The sequence below is a fragment of the Panthera pardus genome, unplaced genomic scaffold (assembly GCF_024362965.1).
Source record: "Panthera pardus isolate Hobbes unplaced genomic scaffold, ASM2436296v1 HiC_scaffold_24, whole genome shotgun sequence".
In the NCBI taxonomy this organism is placed as follows: domain Eukaryota; kingdom Metazoa; phylum Chordata; class Mammalia; order Carnivora; family Felidae; genus Panthera; species Panthera pardus.
Window position 1 is genome coordinate 193,903 of NW_026526810.1, and position 16,740 is coordinate 210,642.

A 16,740-nucleotide genomic window follows, 5' to 3' on the forward strand; every position below is an offset into this window, starting at 1 on the left:
TTTTAATTTAGGCATATACATTATTAGACATTGTACTATTGCCCACTATAGTGTAGCGTAAACATAACTTTTCTACACACTGGGGAACCAGAACATTAATTTGACTTACTTTATTGCTGTTTGCACATTGTTGCAGTGGTCTGGAACTGAACCCGCAGCATCTCTGAGGTGTACCTGCACTTTTTTTTTTCCCTTAAGTTTGTTTCTTTTGAGAGAGAGAGAACACAAGCGGGGGAGGAACAGAGAGAGAGGGGGAGAGAGAATCCCAAGCGGGCTCCACACCATCAACGCAGAGCCCGACGTGGGGCTGGAACTCAACGGACTGTGAGATCGTGACCTGAGCTGAAGTCAAGAGCCCAACGTTTAACTGACTGAGCCCCCCAGGCGCCCCTGAGGTGTGCCTGTGCTCCTAGGGCATTTCAGTGTTCCCCTGTTCGGGTAAATCAGCTTCTCGTGTTTCCTAGGGCAGTTTCTGTAGTGGCTTCCCTGGTTCAAACCAAACTGCCACCTCGTTCCATGCAGAGGTGCTTGTGAGGCCTGCTGCCACATCCACTTATCTCCATGACAGGTGCAAGGTCAGTTGCCACTGATGTCCCCTTTGACGAGGGCCTGGGGCAGGGCCCCCGAGAGGCCAGTGGTCAGTTGGCAGGCTGGCATTCCCAGCCCAGGGTTCCTCTCCTCTTCTAGAAGCTTGTGTGTCCTGTTTGCTCCTCCTCCCACGGCTGATCTTGAGTGCGGTGCTGGGCGCTACACGAAACGGGAGAAGCTTGGACTGGCAGGCCCCGGACTGGGTCAGGGTAGGGCCGTCGGGGGAGGAGGCCCCATGGGTTCAGTTGGTGCTCGCCCAGGCTGCCTGCTGGAGGCTGGACTTGCCTTCTCCTCTGTCCTGCTGCTCCAGGAGTCCATATTTGCACAGGATGCCTGGCCTGCCCTCCAGTTCACCGCAGAATAACAATTGCATATCGTTGGCCAAAGACTGGAACAGTTTTTTTTTTTTTTCCCGCCAGTCCCAGAAATGCCAAGCCTGTCTACCTGACAGGCATCCTGAATTCAAAGGGGCCTCTGTGCTGTAGCAGCCATGCAGACCTGTTCCAGGCAGGGGAGAAGAATGCCAGTGTCTGTCCGTCTGCCAGCAGGGCCCGACACGAAGCCCCGAGGAGGGTGCCTGAATGGTTCTAGGAACCGCTTTGCAGAGTGACTCCTTCCAAATAAGTGGAGTTTGGCAGATTGGCCTTGGACCAGTGGAGGGGGTGCCGAGGGGCACCCCATTGTTGGCTCAGCCTCTAGGAAGAGCAGGCAGGGGTTGAGCGCTTTTATTAGCCGTTACTGGTGGAAGTGCCTCCAGCAGCACCAGCCCCCGCCCGGGCTTGCTTCGTGGGGGCGAGATGCCTGCCCGATCTGGCTCCGTGTGGGGCGTGCGGACTTCCGAAGAGAAGCACGAGCAGAAGTTAGGACCATTTAAGAAAATGGGGAAGTGGACGCACACGTCTGCTGTTGCTGAGCGTGTGGATTGGGGGCAGCCATTCTGGAAGGTGGCCTGGCGTTTTCATTAAAAGGCTAAAATCACGAGAGGCCCACGTCCGAGTAATTCCACTTCTGAGAATTTAACCGACGGTAATCCCCACAAACGGCCACCCGCATTTACGTGTGTGGACCTTCGTTCCACTGTGACTGCCACAGTCAACCAGACGGAGTGAGAATTGCTTAAGGGTCTAGCGACAAATGGCCAGTTAAGCACATTGGGGTCCACGCCTATGATGGAATTCAATGCAGACATTTAAGAAAGACAGTTTTCGAAAGTAGATTTTTAATATTTCTCAAAGGATATACACGCAAATAGTAAGCAAGCCCAGTAGCACAGAAGATAGCGTCGTGACAAGTATCAGTCTCTGCCTGATTTTCTGCTCCTGGAGTCACCACTGTGAGGGGTTCTGGCATACCCTTCCAGAGATAGTCAGTGCTGTGCCAGGATCGAGGTTTCCCCCACTGCTTTTATACAGACATCAGCGTGTATTTTTTTTTTAACGTTTATTTATTTTTTGAGAGAGAGACACACACAGCATGAACGGACGAGGGTCAGAGAGAGAGAGGGAGACACAGAATCCTAAGCAGGCTCCAGGCTCTGAGCCGTCAGCACAGAGCCCGATGCGGGGCTCGAACCCACAAACCGCGAGATCATGATCTGAGCCGAAGTCGGACGCTTAACCGACTGCTTTGCACCATGTTATTTTTGCCAACAGTCTATCCTTGGGATCCTTCCATATCAGCTCAGAGAGATCTACTGTGTCCTTTTTCTTTTTTTTTTTCCAGCTTTATTAAGATATAGTTGATGTATAACATTGTGTAAGTTTAAGGTGCATGGTATGATCATTTGATGCGTGAATATATTTACTGTGTTCCTTTTTTTTTTTTTTTACAGGTACATATTTTAAAAAAATGATACTTTAAAGCAATATTTGTTGACCTGAAAAAGTTAACAGTTCATTTCTAAGTGAGTAAAGACTGCAAGCAGGTTTCTCATTGTGTTTTTCCCCTAAAATAAAGGGGAAGTATTTTCACATAGATACCTAGGAAAAGTACCCGGAACATATACTTAGATCAGTAGGAATAACTACTGGAAACAGTAGTTATTTTTGGATGGTGGGATTATGGATGCTTTTTTATTTCACTTTCTGTGATTTTTGTTTTCTTTGTCTTCCAAGTATTCTGCACTGAACCTTAAAACAAAACGAAGCAGGAAGCTGCTTGGGGGGAAGGCTGCACTCCTTTACTGGAGGCAGAGTGCTGACTCACTCCCCACCGAGGCTCCATCTGCCCCTTCAAGGGGACATCGTGGGCTCTGGTGTCACTTAGGATTACTGACTGCACAGACCAGGGCTCCAGGGTCCAGTGTGCATCAGAATCCTTGATGGTGGTGGGGACTGATGAAAATGCAGATTTCCTGGGCCACATCTCCTGAATCCAGTATTGTGGTGCTAGGTCCTAGGAATCTCTATTCTTAGAAAAACACCCTGAGTGATTATGGTGCTCATTAATGTTTGGAAACTTTATTGTAATCAGAAATTGGCAAACTTCTTCTTCTTCTTCATTTTTTTTTTTTAATAAAAAGGCCAGATAGTAAATATTTTAGACTTTGCTGGCCATATGGTTTCTGTTGCAATCGCTCAAACTCTGCTGTTGTAGCAGGAAAACAGCCATAGACAACATGCAAATGAATGGGCTTGGCTGTGTTCCAATAAAACTTTATTTACAAAATAAATAAGGCCATCATTTCAGACCCCTGATGTAGGTTGACAGGGGACCCTAAAATTAATCAGAAGATGGGAGAGCTTTCCAAGAACTCCTTCTATTTGAAGAAGCAGGTCATATTATAGTGACCATTAATAAAGTGCTTATTATATGCCAGACACTTTTCAGACACAAGTGAAACCTTAAAACAACTCTGCATGGTAGCTATTATCCGTATTATCCCGCCAAGGCAGTTGAAGAGATGAAGTGATTATTAGCCCAAGATCACATCGTTAGTGATGGCAGGTTTGCTTGAAGGCAAAGCCGAAGAGTATGAAGGTTGTAGTGTGACAGTCCAGTTTCTCTCCAGGCTTTGGGGAAGAATAATTTCAAAACCTGTTTCCAGGAGATCCGGTGTCCCCACGTGTCTCTAAGCTCCTAGCCAAGGAGGAGTAGCCATGGCCCAGCATTTGATGGTGGTGCAAGTCCTAGGATCCTTCTGCACCTCAGCCGAGGGGGTCCTGAGCACTCCTGGGGTCTCCAGGCCCTGTGGGCATCAGGAGACTTTCTTGTGGCCTTCCTGTGATGATTGCTCGAGGTTCCAGGTGGCCAACGTTTTCCCCACTTGGAGCCCATGGAGATAAGCTTGCACCCCACCCATCTAAGGTGGGTCTGAGCTAGAGTGGCAATGTTCGGCTGTCCGGGCTATTTCTTCCCTCCTCACTTTTCCCCACCCCAGCCTGCCTGAGCCTCAGCCACCTCGCTGACTCCAGGGGAAGCAAAAGCCCCTCGGCTGGGGACTCGGCTTGGCTCTGAGCCTGGTGGTTCAGCCTGATGGCTCTGCCAAGCAGCAGTGTGGGTGGGTCAGAACCTGCTGAGAATACCAAGAGCTTCCACGTTTTGAGAGCCTGGTTGGCCTTGAGACGTGGCTTCGTGATGTGAAACCTTGCAGGCTTGGCTTCCTCATCGAATTAGCTTCAATCATTTACATAGAACAGGAACTAGAACGTAGAGTCCAAGACCCGGAGCAGTGTAACTGCTCAACCAAACAGTAGCTAATTATACAGTCATTGTCATCATTCTGACAGCCTTCCTCTGAGGTTGACGCGATCATCCCATTTGCTACAGATGAGAAGGCTGGGACTCTGGCAGGTCAGTAGTAGGGTCATTGGGTCTGTCTGACTCCAAAGCTGTGTGCTCTTGGTCCATTTAAAGTCAGAATGGAAAGGACTCCAGGGCTGCTGGGAGCCATGGTGATTCCCAGCCTGAGAAGCTGCAGGAAGCCCTTGACAGACCCTTCACAGGGTCTTTACTTGCCTCCATCATCTGAGCGCCTCCTGCCTGCTCACAGACCAGTGGCAAACGCCCCACGCTAACAGTCAATAAGTTATCCTGCGTCAGGTAGACACTGGGATGCAGGCCAGTGGGGGCCGTTTGTGGTGCTGGTTCTGGCCCTTTAATCCCTGCCCCCCGCTCCTTCCTGCTCTGTCTTCCTGCTTCTCTCCACAATGACTCCCGAAAACCACATAGCACACTCCGGCAGAAACCCCATTTCCAGATGCCACCTGGGGGCTTGGCTCAGGTTCAGAGATGTGGCTGAGACAGGTGAGAACCAGCAGCCTCGGCCAGCGTACCCCAAAGCATGCTCGGGGGTGGCCTCCCTCCCCTGTCACTTGTATCTCAGCGAACTGTCCTGTGAGCCAGAGATTTAAGGGTCATTCATTCTCGACGTGTATCTCTCCTCTGCCAGTCCCCACCCCTCTACCTGCGCCTGCTCTGGTGCAGCCCCCGTCTTGTGGCTGTCGTTTCCCAAAGAGCTCTGGGAGCCGCTCCCTCTGTCTTTGCTGCCAGCCCTCCATTCCAGGCTCCCCGGTACGTGCCCCACACTGCAAAGCCGCAGAGCCACACTGGGCGGTGGAGATTTGCTTGTGTCTCGTTCCGTGTCCAGAAATTCCAGGCTTCCCCCTGCTCTTACCAGAAGTGCCGATGCTTCTGGCGGGGTGTGGTGGGCCCAACCTCATCTTGCTGCAGGATTTCCACTGTTTGCCCCTGGGGCCTTTCCTCTGCCCCCGCACTGTTCCGTGCTCCCCGAGACTGCAGTCTGCCTGGACTGCCTTGTCCCAGGAGGCCTGCCTTGGCCACCCCGAGCGGGGGACGGTGCACCCGTGACTGGCCTTTGTAGCCCCATGCACCTTCCTTCTGTATCACCTTGCACCGTCATCGAAGGCGTGTTTGGTGAATGCTTGCCTCTCCGGGGAGACTTGTTGGGCTTGCGTGCCCCGCATTATTAATGCTGTCTGACAGATGGGTGCACGAACGTCCTCTGACCACCTTGGGCTCTGCACCCAAAGGGCCGGACTGGAGCTCCTCCCCGGATCACCAGCACCCCCGTGGTTCTGTTACTACTGTGATGGGGAGTGTGATCTGGGGGCATTTCTTTTGATGCCTATTGATTACCAGTGAGACGGAGGTGGGGATATTCTCTTCCCAGGCATTGTGTCCCTCCTCCCACCCCCAGGGTGTCCCCCGCACGGGCAGACTACGATAGAACTCCTTTCCCTGAGATGACCCGGTGTTTAAGTGGCCCTCCTTCTCCCTCAGTGTCTCTTCCTTTCCCCCACAGCCTGTGCTGCGTTGGACCACCTGTCCGGCTTCTTCTTGTGTTCACACCAGTGCGATTTCTTCCCTGGCGTGCTCCTGGTGCACATTATGGCAGAGAGTCAGATGGGCCTGGGGTCGAGTCTGGGGGCTGCTGCTGGGAGGCCGTGGCACTTACGGCAACTTATTAACTATCCTGAGCTTCTGCCTCCCCAGTTAATGAATGCTTTAGGTGTATATAAAGCTATTCACTTGGTCCCTGGCCATGTAGTAGTCCCTCAATTAAGTAGCGAGGGGAGAAATAGTACGACTGTGGCTGCATTCAGATAACGCTGCGGGTAATCCACAGGTCCTCTTAGGACTGTGGTTTGCAGCCTCGGTCCTACCTTAGCATCACCTGGGGATCTCTTAAAAAATTCCAGTGGCCGGGCCTGACTGGTGAAGTCAGGTTCCCAGTGGCCTCCCCAGCCTCCTTCCTACTTAGCACGCACCCTTTGGGACGTAAGGAGATGGGAGGGAAAGCTCTCATTTATTGGGTCCCTACTGTGTGTCAGGCACTGTGCCTGGCACTGTGTCTACATGTTCTCCTCTTGTTTTCACTGCCAACTTGTGATACACGAATTACTGTCCCTGTTTCCTCTGTGACCTTCAGGAAGGATGAGTGTACTTGGTCAATGTCAGGCATCGGCTGACTTAAGGGTGAAGGATGGAGAGAGGAGTGTGGGGCTGGGGTACCGTCCTTTCGCTCAGGTCGCTTTCTCCCCTCCTACCTGTGCGAGGTGCTTGCCCTCCTTCCGCAAGGTGGCCGGCTGAGCACCCCGGTTTCCATTCCCCCGCTCTGTGCCTCCACGTGGGGGCCGGCTGCCACACCTGTCCACCTGCAGTGTTTAATGGCCCAGCCCGCTTGCTGCTCTTCGGGGCTCTCACCAGTCATCTGCCACCTGTTCTTCCATGTGCGGTCGGTCGTGCTGTTTGCTTAACGGAGAGATTTAAGCGCCTCACAAAGGCTCCCCGTGGATGAGGGGAGAAGCATTCGCTGACTGGAAATGGGAGCATTGTTGTTGTTCTGTGTTTTATTGCCATTCATTTCCAGGCCCTCTGTGGGGCTGGGGAGAAGTGAGGGGTGGGCTGGGCACAGAGAGGGAGGGGCTCCTTCTTGCCTGACAGCACAGGTGGATCAGAGGGGGAATTCTGTAGGTTAGAGCATCTCAGACTTTATTGTGCACAGACAATATTCAGGAATCTGGTTAAAGATGCAGATCCTGACGTGATAGGTCCCAGATAGGCCCTAAGAGTCTGCGTTTCTCGTGAGCTCCCAGGTGAGGCCGATCCTAGCCACACTTGGCTTAGCAAGGCTCTAGCTTCCAGTGAAGGACCCACGTCTGTGTTCTGACCTTTGTAATTTTCGTTTGGTGAGGTGTCCTGGAATGATTCAGGAATCTGGGGGTTAGCTCTGGCTGTACTCTGATTTATCATTGGACATCTTAGGAACTTCCCTTTTGTGCTCCATAGTAGGATTTGGGCCATGTGACTTTCACGGTCCCTTCTGGTCGTACCATTCTGTAATTCTATCCATTGGGTTGGAGTGGGAGAACAGGGTCGATCAGAGGGAGCACAGCGTAGGGAGGATGGAGAGGAGCATCCACTGCACAAATTAGTTTTTCCTCTGAGGTCACCAGGCCTGGGTCACGAGAGGTCAGAGTTTGGGTGGGATGGGCAGTGAGCTTTCTTTTATGCTGTGTGTGTACAAGAGCCCAGGGTAGATTGAACACCTGGCAGGTGGGGGCCAGTAGCTCCTCCTTCCTGACTCCTACTTGGCTTCTCTGAATGGCAGGAGTGAATCTGGGGACATCTCCCATTCTGCGGGTCCAGTGGAGGATCTTTTCTGTGTGGGAGGCACAAGTCTAGACACCGGGGGGGGGGGGTGCAGATGGCACATGTTCATGTCCTTAACGGGGACCAAGTGTAAGAGAGATGTATCTCACAGAACGTGGAGTCTTGTCACCTTTTCCAGATTGGAATCCCTGGTCTGCCAGGCCCTCTATCAGCTGTGGGTTGGGCACCACCAGCTGGGATCTCTCCCCGTGCGGCACTGTCACATTTTCCTGCCGCCATGATGGTTAGCCTCTCAGGCCTGCAACGACTTGCCTGCCACCACGTCTGCAGGGTGGCACCTTCTCTTTCCACTGGTCTGTTCTTGGGCACCTCCCCAGTCCCTTGCCCCTCCCCACCGTGTTGGTCTTTTGGATCTCCAGGTTCTGACCCCTTCCAGTTTGGCCTCTCCCACCACCACCTGGGACTGCGTGATGATACCGCTCGCAATTCGGTGAGTTCGGGTCTCAGGTTATGTGATATTTTCACTTCACCATTTCCCGTAGTAGTTTTTGCACACAGTGGGCTGTATCTATCCTGCCCAACTGGACATGTCCATCTGTTGGTGGAAGAACTTGGGCTCCCGTCTGTGTGATTGCTTTTGGCAGATGTGGGACGGGCCACGGTTGGGCCAGGGAGGCCAAAGAAGGCTTTCAGAGCTGCTAATTGTCTCTGCCTGGCTTTCCTCAGGGAGCGTGTGAAGCTTGCGGGCAGAATTCTGGTGTGTGTGGGGGGCCGCTGGGGGGGGGGGGGGGTCTCTGCTCTTCTGGACCAAGAAAAGCTCTGGACACTCGGACCTTTATTTATTTTTTGTATTTTATATACTTATTTTTATAAAAGGAGTATAACTGCATCATAGAAAATCTAGAAATTACTGGGGGCACCTGGGTGGCTCAGTTGGTTGAACGTCCAACTTTGGCTCAGGTCATGACCTCATGGTTCGTGAGTTCGAGTCCCATGTCAGGCTCTGTGCTGACAGCTTGGAGTCTGGAGCCTGCTTCGGATTCTGTGTCTCCCTCTATCTCTGCCCCTCCCCCACTTGCGCTTTTTCTCTGTCTCTCTCAAAAATGAATAAACATTACAATTAAAAAAAAAAGAGGGGAGCCTGGGTGGCTCAGTCGGTTGAGCATCCGACTTCAGCTCAGGACACGATCTCGCGGTCCGTGGGTTCGAGCCCCGCGTTGGGCTCTGGGCTGATGGCTCAGAGCCTGGAGCCTGCTTCCCGATTCTGTGTCTCCCTCTCTCTCTGCCCCTCCCCCGTTCATGCTCTGTCTCTCTCTGTCTCAAAAATAAATAAACATTAAAAAAAATTAAAAAAAAAAAAAAGAAAATCTAGAAATTATTGATGAAAAGTCAGCGGTAATCCCATTATTCAGTTACCAGTGTGAGCATAATGCCTGTGAATGCGTGTATGTGAACAGACACAAGGGCACACACAGACTCAGATCTGTGTACCATCAGTCTATACCTGAGTGTCTGTATCCACATATATATTTTACACATATATTTAAATAAAGATGGCCTAGAATGGTCCATGCTGTTTTTGGTTTTTGACGTTTTTTTTTCCCCACTCAGCAGTATTTCCTAAACCTCTCTCCATGCTATTTACTAGGCCCAGCTCTTTGGCTTTTCCAGGACTCTGCAAAGCTTTTTTCTCTTTCTTGCTTTCCTCTTTTCACGTTGCTTGTGTATTACACCATTTCATTTGGTTAATGTGGAATTTTGCCCATTTGCCCTGAGGCTACAATGCAACGGGGCAGAGAGTGTATTTATAAAATGTGAATGAGTGTAAGAAAGACCCAGGCCCTGCCTCCTCAGCTTCTCAGCTCCTCTCGGCTCCCTCTGTGCCTGTTTTCAGCCTGGCTTTGTTCAGGAAGCATCAGGTATGAGAGGCTTGGCAGAAGCCGACTTAACCTTCTTCTGTCTGCAGTGCTCGCGGCCGCAGCATCAATCTGCAATTATGGATCACCCACTGCGGGGCATTTCAAAGGCCTTGACGGTACAGCTCCTCCATGAGCAGAAACCAGTGTGGGAACTAGGATGGGCTCGCATGAAATATGTAATCCTAACAGAATCCTTAATCATACGCACATACAGTTCACCCTTGAACTTCGTGGGTTTGCACTGCACGAATCTCCTTAGACGCGTCTGTTTTTTGGTGCTGTTAACGTATTTTCTTTTCCTTCTCATTGCCTCTTTTTTTTCTTTTTTTTTTTAACATTTATTTATTTTAGAGAGAGAGAGTGTGAGGATGGGAGGGGCAGAGAGAGGGAGACACAGACTCCGAAGCAGGCTCCAGGCTCTGAGCTGTCAGCACAGAGCCTGACGTGGGGCTCGAACTCAGGAACCGCGACATCATGACCTGAGCTGAAGTTGGACACTTAACCAACTGAGCCACTCAGGTGTCCCATCCTTATGATTTGCTTAATAATCATTTCTTTTCTCTAGTTTCCTTTATTGTGAGAATACAGTATAGAATACACACATAAAATAGGTATTTGTTGACTGTTTACAGAATCGGTAAGGCTTCTAGTCAACATTTGCTAATTAGTAGTTACGTTTTGGAGGAGTTGAAAGTTATACACGGATTTTCATCTGCATGGGGATTGGCGCCCCAGCCCCGGAGTTATTCAAGGGGCAGCTGTACACACACCAGCAAGTGCAGGTAGCGGGGGCGGGGTGGGGCAGTGGGAGGCAGTGGCTGTGGACACAAGCTCTGGCCTTAGATGGGAACCAAAGTCATAGACTTGGTGCTTTGTGTCTTGGGTGAGTCACTTAGGCTCTCTGCATCTCATGTGTCCTTGTGTGTGGATCTGAATGGATCGTGGCTACTTGGAAGAATTTTGGGATCATGAGTTGGGATTACATATGGGAAACAGGGCAGTGACTCACACACGGTCAGGGCTCACAAAGTGGCCACTGGCGTATTTTTAGGGATCTCATGGGTAGGAGAAGGGTAGTGCTTCCCTGTGTGTGTGTGTGTGTGCATGTGTGTGTGTGTGTGCACATGTGTGTGGTTCCACTCATGAGGTCCCTTTCTTTTGATGAACTTAGACTATTTTACAGAGTTATTTTTATTCCACCTCTGTAGGAAGCATAGGGAAAAGACATAGCCCTACTCTCATTTTATTGGAAGATAAATTCAGACCCAGAGAAGCAGCAGCTTGGCAGGGCTGCTGGAAGGAGCGTCAGGCCAGGGGTAAGGAGGTGTGGGATGGCTGTGTGGCTTGGGCAGTCCCTGCTCTCTCTGACTCTCCATTTCCATGACTTAGAATGAGCCAACTGGTTGGGCTACCTCATTGCTAAGGCCTCTCCCAAGCCCAGCCTTCTGTGGCTCTAAAGTGATGGTCAGCGGCCCCTCCTCATTGTGTGTGGACACTTCTGAGGCATTAGGCATGTCCAGCCAGGCCAGTGCCCGCCAGTACCCAGGAGAGCCATGGCAGTTGCCTGGACTTGGCAGTGTTGAGAGAACACTGGGGGAGCCGCGATAATCATCATGTCCATGGCCTCACCAGAATGTGCTTTATCTCTCTCTGTGTAGTTCAGTTTGGATTATTTATGATGATCCTTCCTAGTCATTTGGGAAGATGAATGAAGTCTTAGTAATTGGAGCCCTTGCACAGCCTTCTCTTGGCTAACGTCTGTTGAGACGTCAGCCCACGGAGAGCGCCAGGACTTGAGACTCTCAGGCTCACCACCAAGTCAGGTGGGAACCAGCAGAGTTTCCAGCAGGCTATGTGGTCGCCCAGCCTGCAGAGGCAGAACACAGCTAAGCTCGCGTCCTGAACATAAAAGGCCAGGTGAGCAGAGAACTGACACCTTGGCTCTGGCCTTGAGCCCCTCGGGGTGGATAACTTATCCCCTGTGTTCTCCTTCCCCCTCCCTGCCGAGGCCAGTGGGCTATTGAGGAATGCTTGTATTCTCACAATTTAGCCGGTCAGTTTTCTTGAGCTCGCTGCACAGAGCTGGCCTCAGGAATGATGAGACGACCCGGGGAAGCAGGAGCACAGGCTGCGGAGAGTGCAGTCAGCCAGGTACTGAGCCGACAGGCGCGCAGCGCGCGCGCGCGCACACACACACACACACACACACACACACACACTCAGAGTTGAAGCAGCTGAATTTCAGTGTTGATAGCTGGGTAGTAGCACCAGCATGAGACTGTCAAGGGCAGCTCACCAAAAAAGTCAAAACATTGGATCAATGACAAAGTAAGAAACCAGCAGCTGGAATCTTGATGCTCACAAAAGATTGTGAAGGAAGGAACAAGTGACCAAACATTATGAAGACGTGATCTCTGATTGCAGCAGGGAAGACAAAGATTGTCCTAAGGAAATGCACATCTTCATTAGAAACAGTAGACTGGATTTCAAAAGGAGGTTGAGAAGCACCTTTTATGTGTAAACTATAACTTACCCATTTATGAGCTGGAAGGAATCTCGTGCACAGCTCTCTGGGACGTACCTGCACGTAGCAAAATGTCACTGTCTTTCAGTGTTCAAGCTGGATGTGTGCCTTAACACCTCACACCAAACCTTATCATGTTGAAGCCAGCAATTTTAAGTTAGTGTTATTTGTAGCTAAGACATTCTGTAAAGCGGTACTCTCTGCCCCAGGATTAGCCCTGCGGTTGGAGGCAGAGAAGGTGTGGCTAGTTGGGTGAGGAGAGGGTCCATTCGTTGTACTAGATGCTAGACTGGAGGGGGGATCGAGGGGCATGGCAAGCCAGAGTGAGCAGCCAAGTATGCAGGAGTATGTCCGTCATCTGGACCTGTCCAGTGGTGTCCCATGGAATGGAATCCAGGCTCTGCAACTCCAACCAGGACCTCTGGGATGCATCTAGTCTCTCAAAGGGGACGGAGCCCATGGTCTCTGGTTAGGGGAGGATCTGTGTGGGGGAAGGGAGGCTGTGGCTGGATTTCCATATGCCTGTATCCCTCCCCTTCTTGTGGGGAACACTTGTGGCCACTGAAGACTTGTGCCTTTTAAAAGTCCTTACTCCCAGGGTGCCTGAGCAGCTCAGGCGGTTGAGTGTCCGACTTCGGCTCAGGTCATGATCTCATCGTTCGTGAGTTTGAGCCCTGTGTCAGGCTCTGTGCAGATAGCCTAGAGCCTGCTTCAGATTCGGTGTCTCCCTCTCTGTCCCTCCCCTTGTCGCTCTCTCTCTCTCTCTCAAAAATAAATAACTGTTAAAAAAATTTAAAAGTCAGTATCCCTTATGATATCCCTCGCAGTGGTTTTATCAAGAGTGAAAGACTGGCATGAGCAGACACGACTTTGATGCAAAGAAGGAAAGCGGTTTCTATCTTTGTACAGTCTAAGGTCTGTCTGCCTCTTCAATCCATGGGCAGTGTGGAAGCTGTCCTGTCTTCTCACCACTGTGTCGAATCAGAAAAATCGCACTCTATCTGCCTCCCCACGCCAATAGGATATATATATATGTGTGTGTGTGTGTATGTGTGTGTGTGTGTGTGTACAAAGAAATTTATTTCAAGGAATTGGCTCATGAAGTAGTGGGGGCTGGCAAGTCTGAAGTCTGTGGAGCAGGCTGGTAGGCTGGAAACTTCAGGCGGGAGTGAGTTAATGCTGAAATCTTGAAACAGAGTTCCACCTTTGAGAACCCTTGGATTTGTTTTCTCTTGGAGCCTTTCAACTGATTGGATGAGGCCCACCCACATTAGCAGAGAGCCTCCTTTCCTTAAAGTCAACAGATTGTAGATGTGAACAACACCTATGAAATACCTTCACGTCAACACCTGGATTAAGGTTTGGTTAAATAAGTAGGCACCATAGCCTCGCCAAGTTGACACGTGAAGCCACCCGTCCCATTGCTTAAGCTCGTTGAGCCTCACCGTTCCCCATCTATGAAATGGACTTATAATTAGATCTGTGACAGAGGGTTGTTGTTGTGATGAAACGTACTGATATCCGTAATGTTCTTAGTCTGTCCCCAGTCGGGTACTAGTAGGTGGCTGGTGGTGTTAGTGTGATCGGCAGAGACCATGGGAAACATGCCCAGGGGCATCAGAATGCCCTCCGTCAGCAGTGCCTGGAAGGTGGCTATACCTTTGTGTAGCAGGCCTTTGAGCTAGTAGTGTAGACAGTCCTCGAAGGGCTGTGGGATTATGGAAGGTGATCCTCAGCCTGGGGTGTGGATATTCCTCAGGTCTTTGGAGGATTGCTGATTGAAATGCAGCTGTTGGGAGGAGGCTTCTTGAAGGGGTGTTGAGGGCAGCAGATTCTTTTGAGAGCCTTTAAGATAATTCTTTATAGCCCCCCCCCCCCACTTTTTTTTCTTTATACTTTCCAGGTACATGGGTTTTTTTGTTTTGCTTTGTTTTTGTATAACTGAATAGAGATACTTAATTCAGGTCTAGCAGCTCATGAGAATAGACACATCTTCCCAAATGACTCTTACTCCGGAGGCATCACCAAGAGCCACTCATTGCTTCTTCTGTCAGCATCCTGTCCCTGTCCCATCAAGAATTCTGTTGCACAGGACTAGGGGAGACGGGTTGCTGAAGCTGGCACAGTGGCCCCAGGCAGGTCCTTGTGCTGGTGGGTGGGGATTCCTCATCTCCTCTCCCCCTCTCCAGTCTATCCTTCTCCAGCAGGAGGAGTTTTTAATCTGATTGGAGAGAGTCCTGGACGTTCATTATAGGACCATGTCTCACTAGTGGTCAGGGTTCCTATACCTAACAGGTCAGCCGTATAGGGTCCTCTTTCTCGTGAAATCCTCTGATACATCCTTCTGTTCCGCCTCCTTCTGACTGCTGTCAAGTAGGCAGGGTAGGCAAGGCCTACTTCAGTTCACAAAAGGCAGAGTAGGCAGGTCTGTTGGGCATGTAAAGTTTACCAGAACTCTCCACTGGGGTAGTTGGCTGCTGGCTCAGGGATTAACCACGTGACGCTTCGTTCCCATCCACCACTGTTTCTTGCATGAAGTTCTCTAGATGGAAACCCCTTGAGGATAGGGGGTAAACGGTAGGATGAGTTCTTCTTGGCTCTTGTAATACACTTACAACAGTACCAAAACTCCTTAAATTGTTCTTTGGACAGAGCTTGATTCCTCTTTCACCTCTTTCCCATGTGTCTCTTTTTTTCCCAGTAGATTCTGGAGAGGCTTACTGACTGCAAGGTGGCCAGCACTGGGGCTGGGAATGGGGGTGGCGGGGCATGGAGGGGTGAGGAGTGAGCCTCAGGTAACTGAATGTTGAGACCTCACTGTCCTCTTCGGAAGAATAAGAACACACAATCTGCAGTTGATAAGCTTTGTCCGCCATTGCTGCCTTGGACGGGAGCTCCCAACTCTGGAGTTCTCAAAAGGCCAGAGAAGCTCCAAAGCATCCTGGCCAGCTGTGTATTCCCCTCTCCAAACCCTGAAGCCTTTAAGTATGTGCCTGTGGGACTAGATCCTTGCTTTGATTTGATCACCTCACTGCAACATCCAATTTCTGGTTTCAGTGTTTGTGTCTTGTTCGTATGAACACTCAGAAACTATTAGATCGACGTGGGGATAGACTAAGAGACAAATGGTTATTTTTAAAATGATTATTTATTTTGAGAGGAAGGAGGGAGGAAGAGAAGAAGAGAGAGAGAGAGAGAGAGTGAATATCTCAAGCAGTCTCTGTGCTGTCAGTGCAGAGCCCAATGCAGAGCTCGAATCTACAAACCTGAAATCATGACCTGAGCTGAAATCAAAAGTTGGACACTTAACTGACTGAGCCACCCTGGTGCCCCAAGAAGCAAGTAGTCCTTAAGTCCTGAAGTCCTTAAGTCCTTCCCCTACTCCCTGGTTTTGATACAGAGCTGGAGACTGGAGAGAGACCAGGTGACTTTTTAGAGAACAGTGTTGGTTGGGGCAGAGCCAGGCTGCACCCCAGTCTCCTGACTCTTGATGCTGCGTTCTTCCGCCATAACATTTTGCATCTCTGTGAGCTTAGATTCTGGCCTCCTCGTCTCACGAACCCTTAGGAATTTTAGCAAATACTTGGGTAATGAAGGGATGGGGTAAATCGGAAAACTGAAGGACCCAGCCTTGGAATTTCCGTTCTTCTTCAGAACATACACCATCACGGTCTTTTACCTCATCAGCGTCTTGTGGTTACAGCCTGTGTCAGCTTTGAGCGGGTACCGCAAGGCGAGGCACCGTCTCTCTCCCCGGCTGCCCTCCTGATCGTCTTGTTTGCTTTTCCTCAGCTGGGTGGTGTTTTCCCGTCCACTTCCAAATCAAGTCATGCTTCACATTTTGACTGCTCTCCCTGGTTCTGTGAAGTCCCTAGACTTCAAGTTGCTGCCGCCTGTTGGCTAACAAGCTGCCCGATGTGCTTCCTCTGGGCACCTCCCCGGAACCTCTCACGGCCTCCTGGCTGGCCTTCAGCCCCTGTTCCACGGTGTCAGGGCCTTACGCCGCCCAGCACGTGCTCTGCTCCTTCAACCCCGTGCTCTCCATCTGGCCTTTGGGGTCACACCTTGCCATTCACACAACCCTCTCTCCTTTTCTGAGTGTCTTTCAAGGCTTAAAGTGAAGTGAGCGAGGCCTTGGGCACAGAATGTAAGAAGGTACCAGAAACCCCCAGCAATCAAGGTTAAAAAAAAATCAATAGGTTTTTGCATTAAGTTTGAATTTCTTTACAGCATTACTTGGCAGGATGATTTCTCTTGATGGCCGAGTTTGGGGCACCTCTTCTATGTCGTGCCCAAGGCGGTGGTCTCATTTGCTGCGCCCTGACCCAACCCTGTCATCCACACTCCACCTGTCCGTGCCCCCTCTCTCCCGGCCTCGCCCTCACCCCCCTTCGCTGTTACTCCTCGAGTCTTCTGGCCCTTGGAGACTCATTCCTTGAGAATTCATGTTCTGTTTACATCTTTTTCCAGGTTGTTAATAAAGATGTTAACACATTCCGTAGGTCTCACCCCACCGTCTCCGTAGCCTGCGCGCTAACTGGGGGCCTTCCCCTGAGAAAAGACACTGCATTTTATCCTGAGTTCTGTTGTTTACCGTCTCCCCGTGTTTCCGTCCCGCCCGGCTCTGTGTTATCC

At 50.6% G+C, this 16,740-nt stretch overlaps 1 protein-coding gene across 6 annotated transcripts in view; it reads left to right on the top strand.

Annotated features, from left to right (window-relative positions):
* Window positions 1-16,740, top strand: part of NTRK3 (neurotrophic receptor tyrosine kinase 3) — a 381,805-nt gene that overhangs the window by 145,569 nt on the left and 219,496 nt on the right. The gene's annotated exons all lie outside the window — the stretch shown is intronic.